Source organism: Aquarana catesbeiana, linkage group LG06 (assembly GCF_042186555.1).
Source record: "Aquarana catesbeiana isolate 2022-GZ linkage group LG06, ASM4218655v1, whole genome shotgun sequence".
NCBI lineage: Eukaryota > Metazoa > Chordata > Amphibia > Anura > Ranidae > Aquarana > Aquarana catesbeiana.
In genome coordinates, this window is record NC_133329.1 from 296,932,710 (window position 1) to 296,947,888 (window position 15,179).

A 15,179-nucleotide genomic window follows, 5' to 3' on the forward strand; every position below is an offset into this window, starting at 1 on the left:
TTCCTGCTGGGATCCCCTGGGATCCCCATTGAGGTATTTGTAGATCGCTATCATGTCCCCCCCTCAAGCGTCGCTTCTCCAGCGAGAATAAATTTAGTGTTTGCAGCCGATCCTAGTAATTGAGGTCCTCCAGTCCTCTTATTCATTTTGTTGCCCTTCTTTCGACTTTATCCAGCTCCAGCACATTCCTTCTGAGGACAAGTGACCAGAACTGTACAGAATACTCCAGATCTTGCCTAACCAGGGTTTTATAAAGTGACAGAATTATAGTTTTATTCCTGGAGTATAATCCTTTTTTTATGCATGCTAATATTCTGCCTGCTTTGGTAGCTGCAGCTTGACATTGCATGCTATTACTCAATTTGTCATCAATTAGGACCCCTAGATCCTTCTACATCCTTGATTCTCCCAGAGGTTTGCATTTACGTTTTTTGCCCCAAGTGCATTACTTTACATTTCTCCACATTAAACCTCATTTGCCATTTGTCTCCCACTCCATTATTTTATTCAGGTCATTGTGCAAAATTTATACGTCCTGTTGTGAGTTTAGTGCTCTACTTTTTTTGTGTCATCCGCAGAAACTGAGACTGAGCTATTTATCCCTTTCTCTATATCATTTATAAATAAATTGAATATAATTGGTCCCATCACAGAACCTTGGGGTACTCCACTCACCACTCCAGACCAGTCTGATGTCATGTTATTTATCACCACCCTTTGGACACGTCCCTGCAACCAGTTTTTTACCCAAGCACAAACCTTATGGTCCATGCCTGCAGATCTCAGCTTGTATTTAGCGTTTATGGGGGACTATATCAAATGCTTTTGCAAAATCCAGATACACTACTGGGGTGCCTCCCCCTAGATGACACCTCACTTCCTCGTAGAATGTTAGCAGATTGGTCTAGCAGGAACGACCTTTCGTAAACCCATGCTGATTACCACTAATGATATTATTTTCCTCTGTAAATCTTTGGATATACAGTGCCTTGCAAAAGTATTCACCCTCTTGGCTTTTTACCTATTTTGTTACATTACAGCCTTTAGTTCAATGTTTTTTTTAACCTGAATTATATGTGATGGATCAGAACACAATAGTCTAAGTTGGTGAAGTAAAATTAGAAAAATATCTACATAAAACTATTTTTCAGAAATAAAAAAATGATAATTGGCACGTGCGTATGTATTTACCCCCTTTGTTATGAAGCCCATAAAAAGCTCTGGTACAAACAATTACCGTCCACCTGCGTGCAATCTAAGTGTCACATGATCTGTCATTACATATACACACCTATTTCAAAGACCCCAGAGGCTGCAACACCTAAGAAAGATGCATCACTAACCAAACACTGCCATGAAGACCAAGAAACTCTCCAAACAAGTAAGGGACAATGTTGTTGAGAAGTACAAGTCAGGGTTAGGTTATAAAAAAATATCCTAATCTTTGATGATCCCTAGGAGCACCATCAAATCTATCATAACCAAATGGAAAGAGCACACCAAAACTCACGGACTGGGCAAGGAGGGCATTAATCAGAGAGGCAGAGAGACACAGAGACCTAAGGTAACCCTGGAGGTTGCACTCCTGAGGTACTAACAGGAAATGAGAAAGTGATGCAACGCCTCCTCATCTTCTGTTTAACCCCATTTTTGACAACAAATGTTTCATAACCGCATGCATTGCACACAGTTGCAGGGTGTTTGCACCACTTTTCCATTTACTTGAATGTGTACCGTTTGGTAGGCTTGCCACCAGCCAGATGCTAAATGTCAGGTGAATTTTGCTGTGGACGCGAAGCAAACCATCACAGCTACAACATATAAACATCCTCATTCACTGCCCATTGCAGCTTAAGGGGGGGGGGGGGGACTTGTCGGTTGGCAAGTAGCAAAAATGTAACTCAACTGTACATTTTTGCCAGGGGGGAGGCTATTTAGAAGTGTATTTCAAGTGTTTTACATGTGTATTGAAGCTTCAGGCATTTTTGTTTTAGCCAATGGAAATCAGTAGGGGGAGGAGACCAGTTTTTACAGGCTTAAAAGCACCTAAAGTACATCTAAAAACACTTAAAGGGTAACTGCACTTTTGTGGGAAAAAAATAGCAAATAAAGAAAAAATAATATAGGGTATACAATTACGACTCAAGTCATATAGTAATTGAATGTTTTTAAAAATTACCTTTTCTTTTCAATCTGCAGCCGCCGTAATTTTCTGAAAATGCAATGCAATATGGCTACCTGGAGTTGTTCTCTACACAGAATGCATACTGACCACTCCCCACAAACAACATTTCCTACTTGTGTGATTGGCTCACCAATTTTCCCAGAAATCTACACTAAGATGCAAATCAGATTTCAGGCATCCCCTGCAACAAAAACTTCATTTTTGGTGAGATACTCCCAATAGAAACATGGTTAACCAGGGCCGTCTTATTGAGCGGGCACCCCTGGGCACTGCCCGAGGGCCCCAGTTTCTCCTGGGGCCCCATCAGGACCGGTTCTGTCTCAACTTTGCAGGATGCGTGCGGCAGAGCTGAGGTGAGCTGGAAGGACTTTAGCGTGTGGTCTCTGCACTGTGACAACTATCAGGGGAGTGCTGGGGCTGCCTGGTTCGGGAGTCGGTCAGGCGGCTGCTTTTATTCTGCTTCTGCCTGCGGGGCTGGGCTGGCTGTCGCTTGTCTCTCCTCTCCTTCACACTTTTTCCCGGAGAGATCTGAATGTCGGTAGACGGCAGCTCTGGCTCCACGGTCTTCACGGCAGTGGGTTGGGGCTCCCCAATGAAGTGTGCTGCCTTTGTAGCTGCCTGTGCCGATCCTGCACTGTCACTCACCATTCTCACAGGAGTATTCAGAATTAACAGCACAGGACCTCAGGGTGCTGAAGACCCCTGTAAACTAACCAATCGCTGATTCCTTGCTGTGACCAGCCAGGCTAGCAACCCCACCCCCCTGATGTGCACACACTGCATGGTGCTAGATAGGTGTGTGTGCAGCTGCAGCATAAAAACTGCAATTGGAGGAGACTAGAGGATGGAAAATCTGTAAGTCCTCCGTCGAGACACCCCCCTCAACATAACAAATGTCCTTCTCTGCTGCTCTGAGCTGGTTCACACTATGCGGTGTGGGAACTGCATGTGGGTTTGAACAGGAATTGCACCCCATTCCTGTTCAAATCACATGCGATTCTTCAGCAGTGCGAATTGAGCCATTCATTCTGTATGGCTCAAATCGCACCAAAGTGGTGCAGGACCCTTTTTTTTCTTTTGGCCACCCCTAAATCAATTCTGCAAATCACACTGCGTTTTTCAAACCGATTTCAGGGTGTCGTTACCTTAACATACACACCTGCAGCGGTTTGCATGAACGGGGTGTGATTTGGATGTGGTGCGGAATCTGCACAGAATTTGTTGCAAATTCACAGCGCAAAAGTGTGAACCGGCACTTAGGCTGCTTTCACAATGAGGTGCTTTACAGGTGCTATAGTGCTAAAAATAGCGCCTGCAAAGCACCTGTAAAGAGCCTCTCCTGTCTCTCCAGTGTGAAAGCCCAAGTGCTTTCACACTGGAGCAGTGCACTTGCAGGATGGTAAAACAAGTCCTGCAAACCGCATCTTTGCAGTGCTGTAGGAGCAGTGTATACACTGCTCCTAAAGCGCCCCTGCCCATTGAAATCAATGGGCAGCGCCACCGAACCGCCGGTGGTTTTAACCCTTTTTCGGCCGCTAGTGGGGGTTAGAAGCGTCCCGCTGGTGGTCGAATAGCGCCGCTATAACGACAGTAAAGCGCTGCTAAAAATAGCAGCGCTTTATCGCCGACACGCACCCTATGCCTCAGTGTGAAAGCAGCCTTAGTCTCTTACTGTAAAAAACTGCCGCACATGGATTGCTTTTCAGAGGTATTAGATGGGCAGTGAGGAGGTGATATGTTGTCTCCTCATCACCTATTTTAACCCCCTAAAAGCTGCATCACCCTAACTACAATTATATGCATTGCACATGGTTGTGGGAAAGTTACAGCACAGACTCTGATTTGGTTGCATTTGGTAAGCAGTAGTGCCCACCAAATGCAACTGGTCATATAATACTTGCCGCAGTCAGGAATCAAAGCATCGTGGCTGTAGCCTGTGCATACCCACAGCTGCTGCCTTGTCAGCAATTCACCCCAGCTGCTGCATTACAACAGTCTGTGCTTTCTTTTTTAGCCACTTGCCAACCGTATACTGTATACGCTTATTGTGTTTTTGTATATTTTGTGTCAATATATGCTTATTGTGTTTTTTTTTTACCAAAAGTATGTAGAAGAATACATATTGGCCTAAGCTGATAACGAAATTCGTTTTTTTACATTTTTTGGGGGGATATTTATTATAGCAAAAAGTAAAAAAAATGTTTTTTTTTTTCAAAATTGTCAGTCTTATTTTGTTTATAGCGCAAAAAATAAAAACCGCAGAGATGATCAAATACGACCAAAAGAAAGCTCTATTTGTGGGGAAAAAGGGACGTCAATTTAGTTTGGGTGTAGCTTCACACGACAATTATCAGTTAAAACGACAGAGCGCCGCATCACAAAAAATGGCCTGATCATTAGGGGGGGGGGGGAAATATTTTGGGGCTGAAGTGGTTAAAGCAGTGGTTCTCAACTCCGGTCCTTGGGACCCACTAACAGGCCAGATTTGCAAGATAACTGAAATACATCACAGGTGATATAATTTGCTGCTCAGTGATTGCAGTATTCTAGTCTGCATCTCCCCAAGGTAATACTTATAATCTGGCCTGTTGGTGGGTTCTGAGGACTGGAGTTGAGAACCACTGGGTTAAAGGGATGCAGGCCCAGCAGATTTCCTCATTAGTGGTCTGCAGCTGCACAGGAACGAACAGTGATTTCTTCAGAATAACAAAAGGTAAGAATCAGCAACAAAGGTTGTTATAATCCTTGCAATGTACATAGATCACCCAGAGGGGAATGTTTTTTTTTTCTCAACAAAAGTGGAGTTATGCTTTAAAAAGGCTTAATTTGTATATTTATAGCCATTCCCATTCATGTGTATGGGCCCAAAAATCACAAATCTGCCTCAAAAGTAGCTTGTGTAGCTATTGGAGTATCGGGTATCGAGCTACAGGAGCCTGAGCGCTCATATGTGAATGGCTGACATTTACAAACAAGGGATTTTGTTTGTTGAGAGTTTTGCAACTTCAGGTTACAAAATGCTCAGGTGAGAAAGGGGGCTAAATACAAAAGGAAAAGGATATCAGAGAGGCATATTAAAAATATAAAAAATAATAAAATAAAAAAATATATAAAAAAATAAATCAACAAGAGTATAACAGTAGGGAAATGTATAAATGCTATTTTAAAAATGATTTTTTACAAGAAAGATTCATATGGTAGCATGTAACATATGAAAAAAGGGACCAAAATCACATTTATATCCTAAAATATTATAAAAAAATTGGAAAAAAAGGATGTGAATGAAAAGTGTCTAGAATAATTGGAAATATTACTGAGGTTCAGCTCCTCAATAAGGCCAAATCGGCTCATCATATCTACCATGTAAATTCAGAATGTTTCCTGGTTACATACTTTAGGGAATCATTCTGTGTGAAGAAGCTTTCCATTTCAAAAACCTTTAGGCTTTTTTATGTTCCAGTGCAAAATATCTTGGTACACCATGATCCAATGAACCATTTTCAATAAACCTGTGGTGCTCATCAAAATGACTTTATAAAGTAGAACTACTGGCATTTTTTATATTTCAATGTTTTTATTGAAAAAGAAGGTAGCAAAGTACAAAATAGCCAGTCACCTAGGCAGATTAATGTTAAATCATCAAAGCAGTATATTCCAATACAAAAATAATTAAGATAGATTTATATGACTTATACACCACCTATTATGGTACCATAATATTTAACCATAGTCTCTCAATTAAGAGCTGGAGAATTCCTGTGGGAGGAAATAGCACAGACCCAGAGTCCTGGGAGGTCCCGTACATGGTCTTTGAGACAATTCCAGGTCTCATAGTCATAGAGGATCATATATGAGATCATCTGTATTGTATCAGAATTTGTGAGATGTGAGAATAAGAAAAAGAAAGGAAAAAAGGGGAACAGAACAAAAGGAAGAGAGAAGAGGAGAGAAGAAAGGAAGAAACAAAAGAGAAAAAGTGAAATGGGGAGGGAGAGGGTCATCCTGGAGTTCGCTATGGAGTAGAAATATATTCAATCCATGGGTCCCATATCCTATTAAATTTCTTGACTTTATTACTGAGAATGTGAGTTTATCATTGATCATAATCCAATTAAGTTTATTCTTAACCTGGTCAAGAGGGATCACTGACTGTCTCCAACTTCTTGCAATTGTAATTCTTGCCCCCAGTAATATATATGTAATCAGTTTTACTGATTGTTTGGGTGTTTCATCAGGCAGTTTATGAAAAAGGGCAGCTTCAGGAGATCTGCGAATGTTTACCCCCGTCACTGAATTGATCAAGCTGAAAATTCAAATCCAAAACCTGGTTACGAGGGGGCACTGCCACCAACTATGGTACATCGTCGCCAACTGACCACAGCGTCGGAAACAGTTTGGTGAAGTGGAAGGATGCATTTTAGCTACTCTGGTGGGTACCAATTACCAATGTAGAAGCGTTTTGTAGTTAGCCTCTATCAGAGTAGTATTAATTGAAACTTTGGATAGCTGATAAGCAAGATCCTGCCATTCAATGAGGTCAAAAGTTAGATTCAAATATTTTTCCCATTGTACCATATAAGCAGGTTTTAAATCTGGTGCAGTGAGGGAAGTATATATCGCAGAAATCCGACCCCTTTGAAAGCCTCTGGCTTGACAAGTTAATTCAAATGTTGTAAGCGTAAGGGGGCCCACTACTTGGTTAAGTTTAGATCTGGTAAACAATGCAATTTGGTTATACCAAAATATTTCACTAGGGGGCATTAGAAACTCAAATTTTAAACCAAATTGTAGCGCTAAAAACACATAAAAAAATATATTAATAATAAAAAGTTCCAAGTGCATGTAGATATAATGTCCCAAGAAAAACAGGTGTGTGATCCAAAAGAACAACAATCCACAGTGCAAATAAATGGTCTGTATATTGATCTTGTCTGCTTCACAACCTTCAGCTTGTATATCATCAGTTAAAGCGAGTGTAAAGAACATAGCACATATCATGAGGGACTCCATTTTAATTCTAAGACACCATTTCACGTTTTACAGGAAAATTGAGAAAACTCAAATATGAGTTTCAGCTGAAACCCACATCATCTTTAAGCTGTAATCTATAGAACATGTCTAACTCAGGGTTACATATAAATTTAAATATAGCTAGAATGTGGAGTTTGTCCTAGCTCATGTTTGTTCTTGATAAGATAAATGTTTCCCTCAACATCTGTTTAAGAATACATATATACTGTTATAGTGAAAATGATGCAAGATTTTGTCTTATAACACCAGCTAATAGTTAAAAATAACTGAACTTATTTTCATTTCAATGACATGTATAAGGTTAGTAAAACTCCTCCCATCCCTCAAACAACATATATACTGTATCATTGACCACTGCTAATTAGATGTCATTAAGTGGCTAAGCAAACCTGTCTCCTGTGTCACTTTATTGATATCTCCAGGCCTGGGGGTCAACGGAGGTCTTCCTGCATTACCTGAACCTATCTGGGTGGTCTTAGAAGCTGAAATTGCCTACAATCTGGGGGCTCGTCCGGGATAAAAAGCCAAATAAAATCATATCTGAAGGTAAGTCTTCATTTTGTCTTTATTGACGAAATATTTCTTGCCTCAGCTCTGATTAAAGCTTTTTAGACCCGTAAATTAGTAGGGGATAAGAACCACGCCAGAGGTTAATATTGGAGGGTTTTTGGGAAACCCACAAAGATAAGCAGTACTGCATACACATATATAGAGACATTCCTTTTGGGAAGGGATATGAAGTGGTTAATGAGGAAATAGACTCCGGTGACCCCAAAATCCTTTGCTTTTTCTTATCTATCGCATTAGAAGTTATAAGATAATCTGTTGTGTGTGTGTGGGTCAGAAGACTGGGTGGTAAGAACAGTCGACTCCCACTGTCAATATGGGTCAGAAACAAGGTAAAGAAGATCCTCCCCCTCTTCCCAATCCAGGAGAAACGTGTAAGGATTTTGTAGCCAGAATTTGTGGTACTAATTATGAATTCATAGTCCCATGGGTTTCAAATTTAGCGGGATGGACCGAAGCCATACACAGTGTAGACCCTTTTCCCCGGGATGGCGCTAATGATGAATTTCACATAGATATGATAAAAGGATTGTGTTTAGGAGATAAGAGAGCTTTCCCTTGGTACCCCGGGGATCCTCAATGGGATATGGATTATATGGAAAAGGGAGGAGAGAACTGGTTAAAATACGCCCCATATTGGTTTCAGAGGGATAATAAGAAACAGAAAAAGCCCACCAAATGTTTAAGTAAGGAAGATTATGACCAGAAACATAGAGAAGAAGCCGATAAAAAGAGATTTGTCCCTGACCCAATAGCCCCACCCCTGCCAATAGTCAGTCATCCTCCACCCGCATATGTACATGTCTATCCAAGTTTAAGAAAGGAAGATATTGATCTCCTGGCTGGACATTATGCAACCAGACAACGGCAGGTCCCCCTCGCTCCACAACCACAACAGCAGATCCCTCCCGCTCCACAACAAGATAGACAGCACCCACAGAGGGCCCGAGTCGAGGTAGGGGAACCAGAAGATGATCAGGGAGCTATAGGAGGGGTAGTTTCACCACCTGGCCAAGAGCAGGAGGAAGAAGACGTTAAAGGGGATAGAATACTTAGTCCCCCTAAAACAAAGAGTGGAACTGTATATAGTAACACTAACCTTCAAGCACCTTTCATGACCACTGGAAATGAATTATTAAAAAAGGTAATAGACATTGAGGACATTGACAGGATAGTAAAACATTGCCCCAAACCCACCGCCTCTGCAGGTGGCACTTTAACTTACTTAAAAAAGGCCTGTAAGGGTAGAAATTACACACAGGAAGACATGCGTCTTATCATTGATGGTATCATAGGACACACCAGTTCCTGGAGCTGGGCAAATGTTCCAAGTATAAACACTATTGACACTGGAAACGCGGGAGCATATGGGCTAAACACAGTACCAGATAGGGACACCATGTGGACAGAATTAGAGACTGAAATGATGAGAGTATTTAAAAATAAAAGTTCCCTCCCTACTGCCATAGCATGCAAACAAAAGTCAGGAGAAACTGTAGTTGAATTCTGGAAAAGGTTTCATGAAAATTGGACAACAGAAGCTGGATTAGCTACAACTACTGATGTGGGAGCTTTGTTTATTCAAACTTTTATGAATAATCTAAAACCCCAGTTCGCCTTGGTGGTGAAACAGATGATATCTGAATGGACCACACAGACGATTGACCAATTTCAGGAAACCTTAATACAGAAAGAAGCAGCAGGGTGTTTTGATGTAATAAAAGAGAAAGCAGTGAGTAGCCTTTATCAGGGTGGAGTGCGAACTCAGCCTCCCCAAGATAATGGTGGACAATGGGGCAGTGGAAACAGAGGCAGAGGAAGAGGAAGAACAAAAGGGAGAGGGCATGGTTTTTCCAGACCACCCCAGCAGTCACGCACATGTTGTTTTAACTGTGGACAACAGGGTCACTGGAGAAATCAATGTCCTTATGAATGGAATAACCCAAATACTCAAGATCAAGATCAAATGCATACACAGGGACCCCAATCTAGCCAACCGAATCAAGTTGCCCCAAAGCAACAGGGTCCCCGATTCCCTATACAGTGGAATCAACAGCAACTAAAATGAAGCTGCCCGGAAGGTAGTATCCCAGCATTTCCTTTGATCTCACACTCTTACAATGAACAACCAATTGTGACCCTATATGTCAAAAATAGGCCTGTTCCGTTTTTAACCGATTCAGGGGCAACTCGGAGCACCCTCAGTGAGGACTACTACAGAGGTGAGACTAAAATTGCTGAACCTTCTATGGGAATTAATGGGATACTTACCAAAACATACAAAACACCACCTTTACCAGTAAGTGATGTTGAAAGGGGAGGTGCAACAGTCTTGCATCATTGTTTCAGGATTATACCAAATTGTCCTGTGAATCTCTTGGGTAGAGATTTGATGGGAAAATTGGGTATAACACTGAAAATGACTACTGAAGGAGGGGTCTTCGTACACTCCAAGGTAATACCAATATATTACACTGAGGATAGTGATCTCCCTCCACCAGATGATCCGGTATGGTCAAAAAGCTCCTTGGATGTAGGTCTTTTTTCTTGTACCCCATACAAGGCAGCTTTAAAATCATGGGCACAGCCGGTTTATCACAAACAATACCCCATTTCAAAAGAAAAAGAGGAAGGAGTGGCCCCAATGGTGGAAAGGTTCCTGCAGCTAGGAATTCTTAAAGAGACACTGTCACCCTACAACACCCCCATTAACCCAGTAATGAAGCCAGACGGCTCTTACAGGTTTGTACAAGACCTCAGAGCTATAAACAACCTAGTGATACCCATCGCTCCCATAGTGCCTGATGTGCCATCACTCTTAACCTCCATACCATGCGATGCAGAGTATTTTTCGGTCATTGACCTTTGTAATGCATTTTTTTCAGTTTCTGTTGACGAAGAGACACAGCCTATCTTTGCATTCAATTTCAGAAACCGACAGATGACGTGGTGTAGACTACCTCAGGGCTATGTAGACTCCCCTGTAGTGTACACAGTGGCCCTCCAGGCAACCCTGCGGTCTTGGACACCCCGCCATGGTTCCGTCCTACTTCAATATGTTGATGATTTGTTGTTGTGTAGTCCAAGCCAGAAAGCATGTAAAAATGATGGTTTAGATCTGTTACATTGGTTAGCAGACAATGGTCACAAGGTTTCTAAGAAAAAGCTACAATGGTGTCAGGAAACTGTTGAATACCTTGGTTTTGTACTCTCCAAAGGAGAAAGGAAAATCAGTCACAAGAGAGCTGCGGCTCTCGTGGGTCTGCCCCGCCCACTTACTAAGAAGGACATGCTATCCTTTCTTGGAATGATTGGTTACTGCCGCCAATGGATACCTGATTGTTCCTACTATGATAATCTCCTGAGGCAAGCCACAGGTACTGACATGCCAGATTGTGTGAAATGGAATGATGAAATGTACAATGCTTTTGTGTATCTTAAAACTGCAATGGTCACATCTCCTGGACTTGGACTACCTGAATATGGTAAAATGTTTCACTTGTTTGCAAGGGACAACTGTAAAACAATGGCGGGGGTCCTGGCTCAGGAGCATGGGGGGAAACTCCGCCCAATTGCGTTTTTTTCAAAAGTTGTGCCGATGCCAGTACAGGGCATGCCGGCGTGTCTCAGAGCTCTGGCATCCTGTGCGATGGTGGTGGAAATGGCTACATCATTCACTCTAGGGCATGCCACCACACTACACACCACTCACAATGTATCCATTCTACTAAAGAACATCCATACCCAGCACATGTCAGCCCAGAGGCTGAGCGGTTATGAAGTAATTTTACTTTCTAACCCAAAACTTGAGATAAAATATGCCTCTCCCACTTCTGGCCCAGCTCCAATCCTGAATGCCTTGCTAGGCTTGAAAGGTGAAGAAGATGAGGTAGTGCCTCAACATGAATGCATGGACCTCATCCACCAAGACACATCCCCGAGACCAGACATGTCTTCAACTGCTCTCCCTGGAGCACAGAATGTCTTTGTGGATGGGTCTTGTTCAAGACCAAATGATAACACATACCATGCAGGGTATGCTGTTGTTCAGCTGCCTGATAAAATACTGGAAGCAAACCCTGTCCCATTCCAATCAGCACAAGCTGCAGAACTTATAGCCCTTACTCGAGCTTGTCAGCTTTTTGAAGGGCAGGATGTAAACATTTACACAGACTCCAAGTACGCGTACGGTGTCGCGCATGATTTTGGAGTCATATGGAAAAGGCGGGGCTATATAGCAGCAGACGGTAAATCCATCTCACATTCCACGCTTGTCACAAGTCTGTTAGAAGCTATACAATTACCAAGGTCCATAGCTATACTACACTGTAGGGCACATACAGGGCAACAGGATGACATAGCCAAAGGCAACGCCTTAGCTGACAAAGCAGCAAGAGAAGCAGCATCCACACAGCCTGCAAACATACAAATGCCATTACTCTCACCAGAAATTCCTCTTTTGGATCAAACATTGCGTGATCTCCAAGCATATGCCACAGACCAAGACATCCAGCAATGGAACTCAATAGGTGTGCAGACAAACCCAGAAACTGACCTTGTCTGCCAAGAGGGGAGACCATGTATCCCTGTAGCCAGTGCACCCATTTTTATTTCACAATACCATGGGATAGGTCACAGAGGGTGGAAAGTCACATGTGAACTTTTGGATAAGGATTTTTACATTCCAGGTCTTCCATCTCTCGTTAAGGCATATGTTTCCAGATGCATCACATGCATTCGGAATAACCCTAGCAACCCTCACAAAGCAAAACACGAACATCTGATATATCCATCTACACCATTCACTCATCTGCAGATAGATTTTACACACATGCCCAAACTAGGTAAAAGACAGGAATATTTGCTAATAATAGTGGACATGTTCTCAAGATGGATAGAATTGTTTGTAACTACAAAGGAAGATGCACAAACAGTAGTGAGTATTCTGATACAAGAAATTATCCCAAGGTGGGGTTGCCCACTGCAGATCAACTCTGACAATGGTCCTGCATTTGTGGCCAAAGTTTGTCAAGACCTGGTAAAAACACTGAAAATAGAATGGAAGTTTCATATTCCTTACCACCCCCAGAGTTCAGGTATAGTGGAAAGGATGAACAGAACCATCAAAGATAAGATCAGGAAGGCCACTGGAGGTACGTATGCAAATTGGAAGAAGGTCCTACCAGCTGTACTAGCCGAGGTAAGAATGACACCCTCTAAAAAGACAGGATACTCTCCTTTTGAAGTCTTAATGGGTAGGCCATTCCCCACCCCATGGGCCAGACAGCCACTTATGTTAGAAAGAGGGGACCTAGATCTTATTCAGGAAGAATATGTAAAAAAACTTATTGAAACTTTGGATAAAGTTGAAAGGAATGTTGCTCGCACCTCTCCTTTTTCTTCACAGGAACCTACACACCCTTTCCAGGTGGGTGACACCGTGGTGGTCCAGAGATTGAACCGCACCAAGAAACAAGAGTTTCCCTTCGGACCCCCAACCACAGTGATCGCAGTCACCCGCACAGCTATTTTGGTAGAAGGACAACAGGCCTGGATTCATGCAAGTCGTGTAAAGAAGGTCAACCAGGACCCTAAGAAGCAAGGCAAAGATAAAGCACAGAGAGGTGAAGCAAATGATATAAATCCTCGAACACTGAGTGAAGCAGGTGGTCAAGACTCTGAACAAGATGACGTCGCTTATTTCACCACGGACTTCTGGGAAGGCCTTGTGCCTCCTATGCTGGGCTGCCCTGATTGTGTTCCTGCCAACTTGGCTGATAACTAACTGTATTTATCATTCTGAAGATTTGGGACTCATAAAGGGTATTTGTGGGGCCTCTAACACTCTACAACAGAATAATACACATGACAGACACAAGAGAAATGAAAACTCAGAAAGTTTTACAGATAAAATGTTATTGTTGAAGTTTAAATATAAATACGCCCAGAAATCTGGATTTGAAAAATGTTGGATATGTAGTAAACTCCATCCTAGCACTGCTAGAATCCCCTTAATGGCAGTACCTCTAAACTTCACCCCACTCCTTAATGGCACACCTCCTGTCATTCTCACAGAAGTCATAAGAACACTTTCAAATAATACCCTTACTTTCCAAATTACTGGTAGAAGTCATTCCCCAGACTGGTGTTTTAAGTTGGGAAACTCCACAAATGGAGCTGAAGTTTGCCAACAAGCTAATATTAACTTTTCAATGACTTCAATTGAAAGCCCTTTCTTTCATACTTCAGAACCTGCCCTAAACACCACTCTAATAAACTTTCTTAACTCCAGTTCCACTTCCACAGTAGGACAATTATTGTCGAGTTTAACTTTTTCCAGTTTTTCTGATGAAATGATGACAATATTCAACAAACGATCCTTAGCTCTAGGAAACAGTATTTATATTTGTTGTGGAAAAATCTGTCACCCTTGGATCCCCACCGAACCCCAAGGATGGTGTTATCTTGCATCCCTAGTCCCCATCATGGGCGTAGTAGGAGATAGCAAGGGAAGACACCTCCTTGAAGCTAGCATACATCCTAGGTACCCTCTCAAACACCGTAATACAAGGGAGTTATTTCTTACAAAAGATATGGCATGGGCTTGGTTCCCCTCATGGACTGGGTGGGGAATAGACTTAATGAAAAGGTTGAATAATTACACTGGAATCATTGATGAAATAATGGAAAAGAATTCTGATGATATTATTAAATTAAATATAGAAACTAGGGCAATTAGAAAACAATTAGAACTACACGAGTTAGCCATAGAAAGCATGAGTGCTGCTTTAACTGGGTTATGTGAAAACACAGAAGATTATGAGTGTTGTACCTGGTTTCATAACACAAGTATGGAGGTACCAGATTATTATGATATAATTGCACAACACCGGAAAGAAGTAAGCAAATTACAAGATGAAGCTAGAAACATTGCTAAGACATGGGATCCTTTTTCAAACCTAAGTTCTGGGATAGGAATTTTGGCATGGATAAAGAGTACTGCCATAACTATAATTATGATTATTCTTTTTGTTTTGTTCCTATATGCCTGTTACAAGCTTATAATGTGTATAATTGTTAAGGCATCCCGAACCCCTGATCCTGCTGCTGCGAATAGAATTTATCTGAGTATGTATTATGATAGAAGAAAATTTACATAACTGTGAAAGATAGTGAGCCATATAATAATGTCTCAAAGAGGGGATTGTAAAGAACATAGCACATATCATGAGGGACTCCATTTTAATTCTAAGACACCATTTCACGTTTTACAGGAAAATTGAGAAAACTCAAATATGAGTTTCAGCTGAAACCCACATCATCTTTAAGCTGTAATCTATAGAACATGTCTAACTCAGGGTTACATATAAATTTAAATATAGCTAGAATGTGGAGT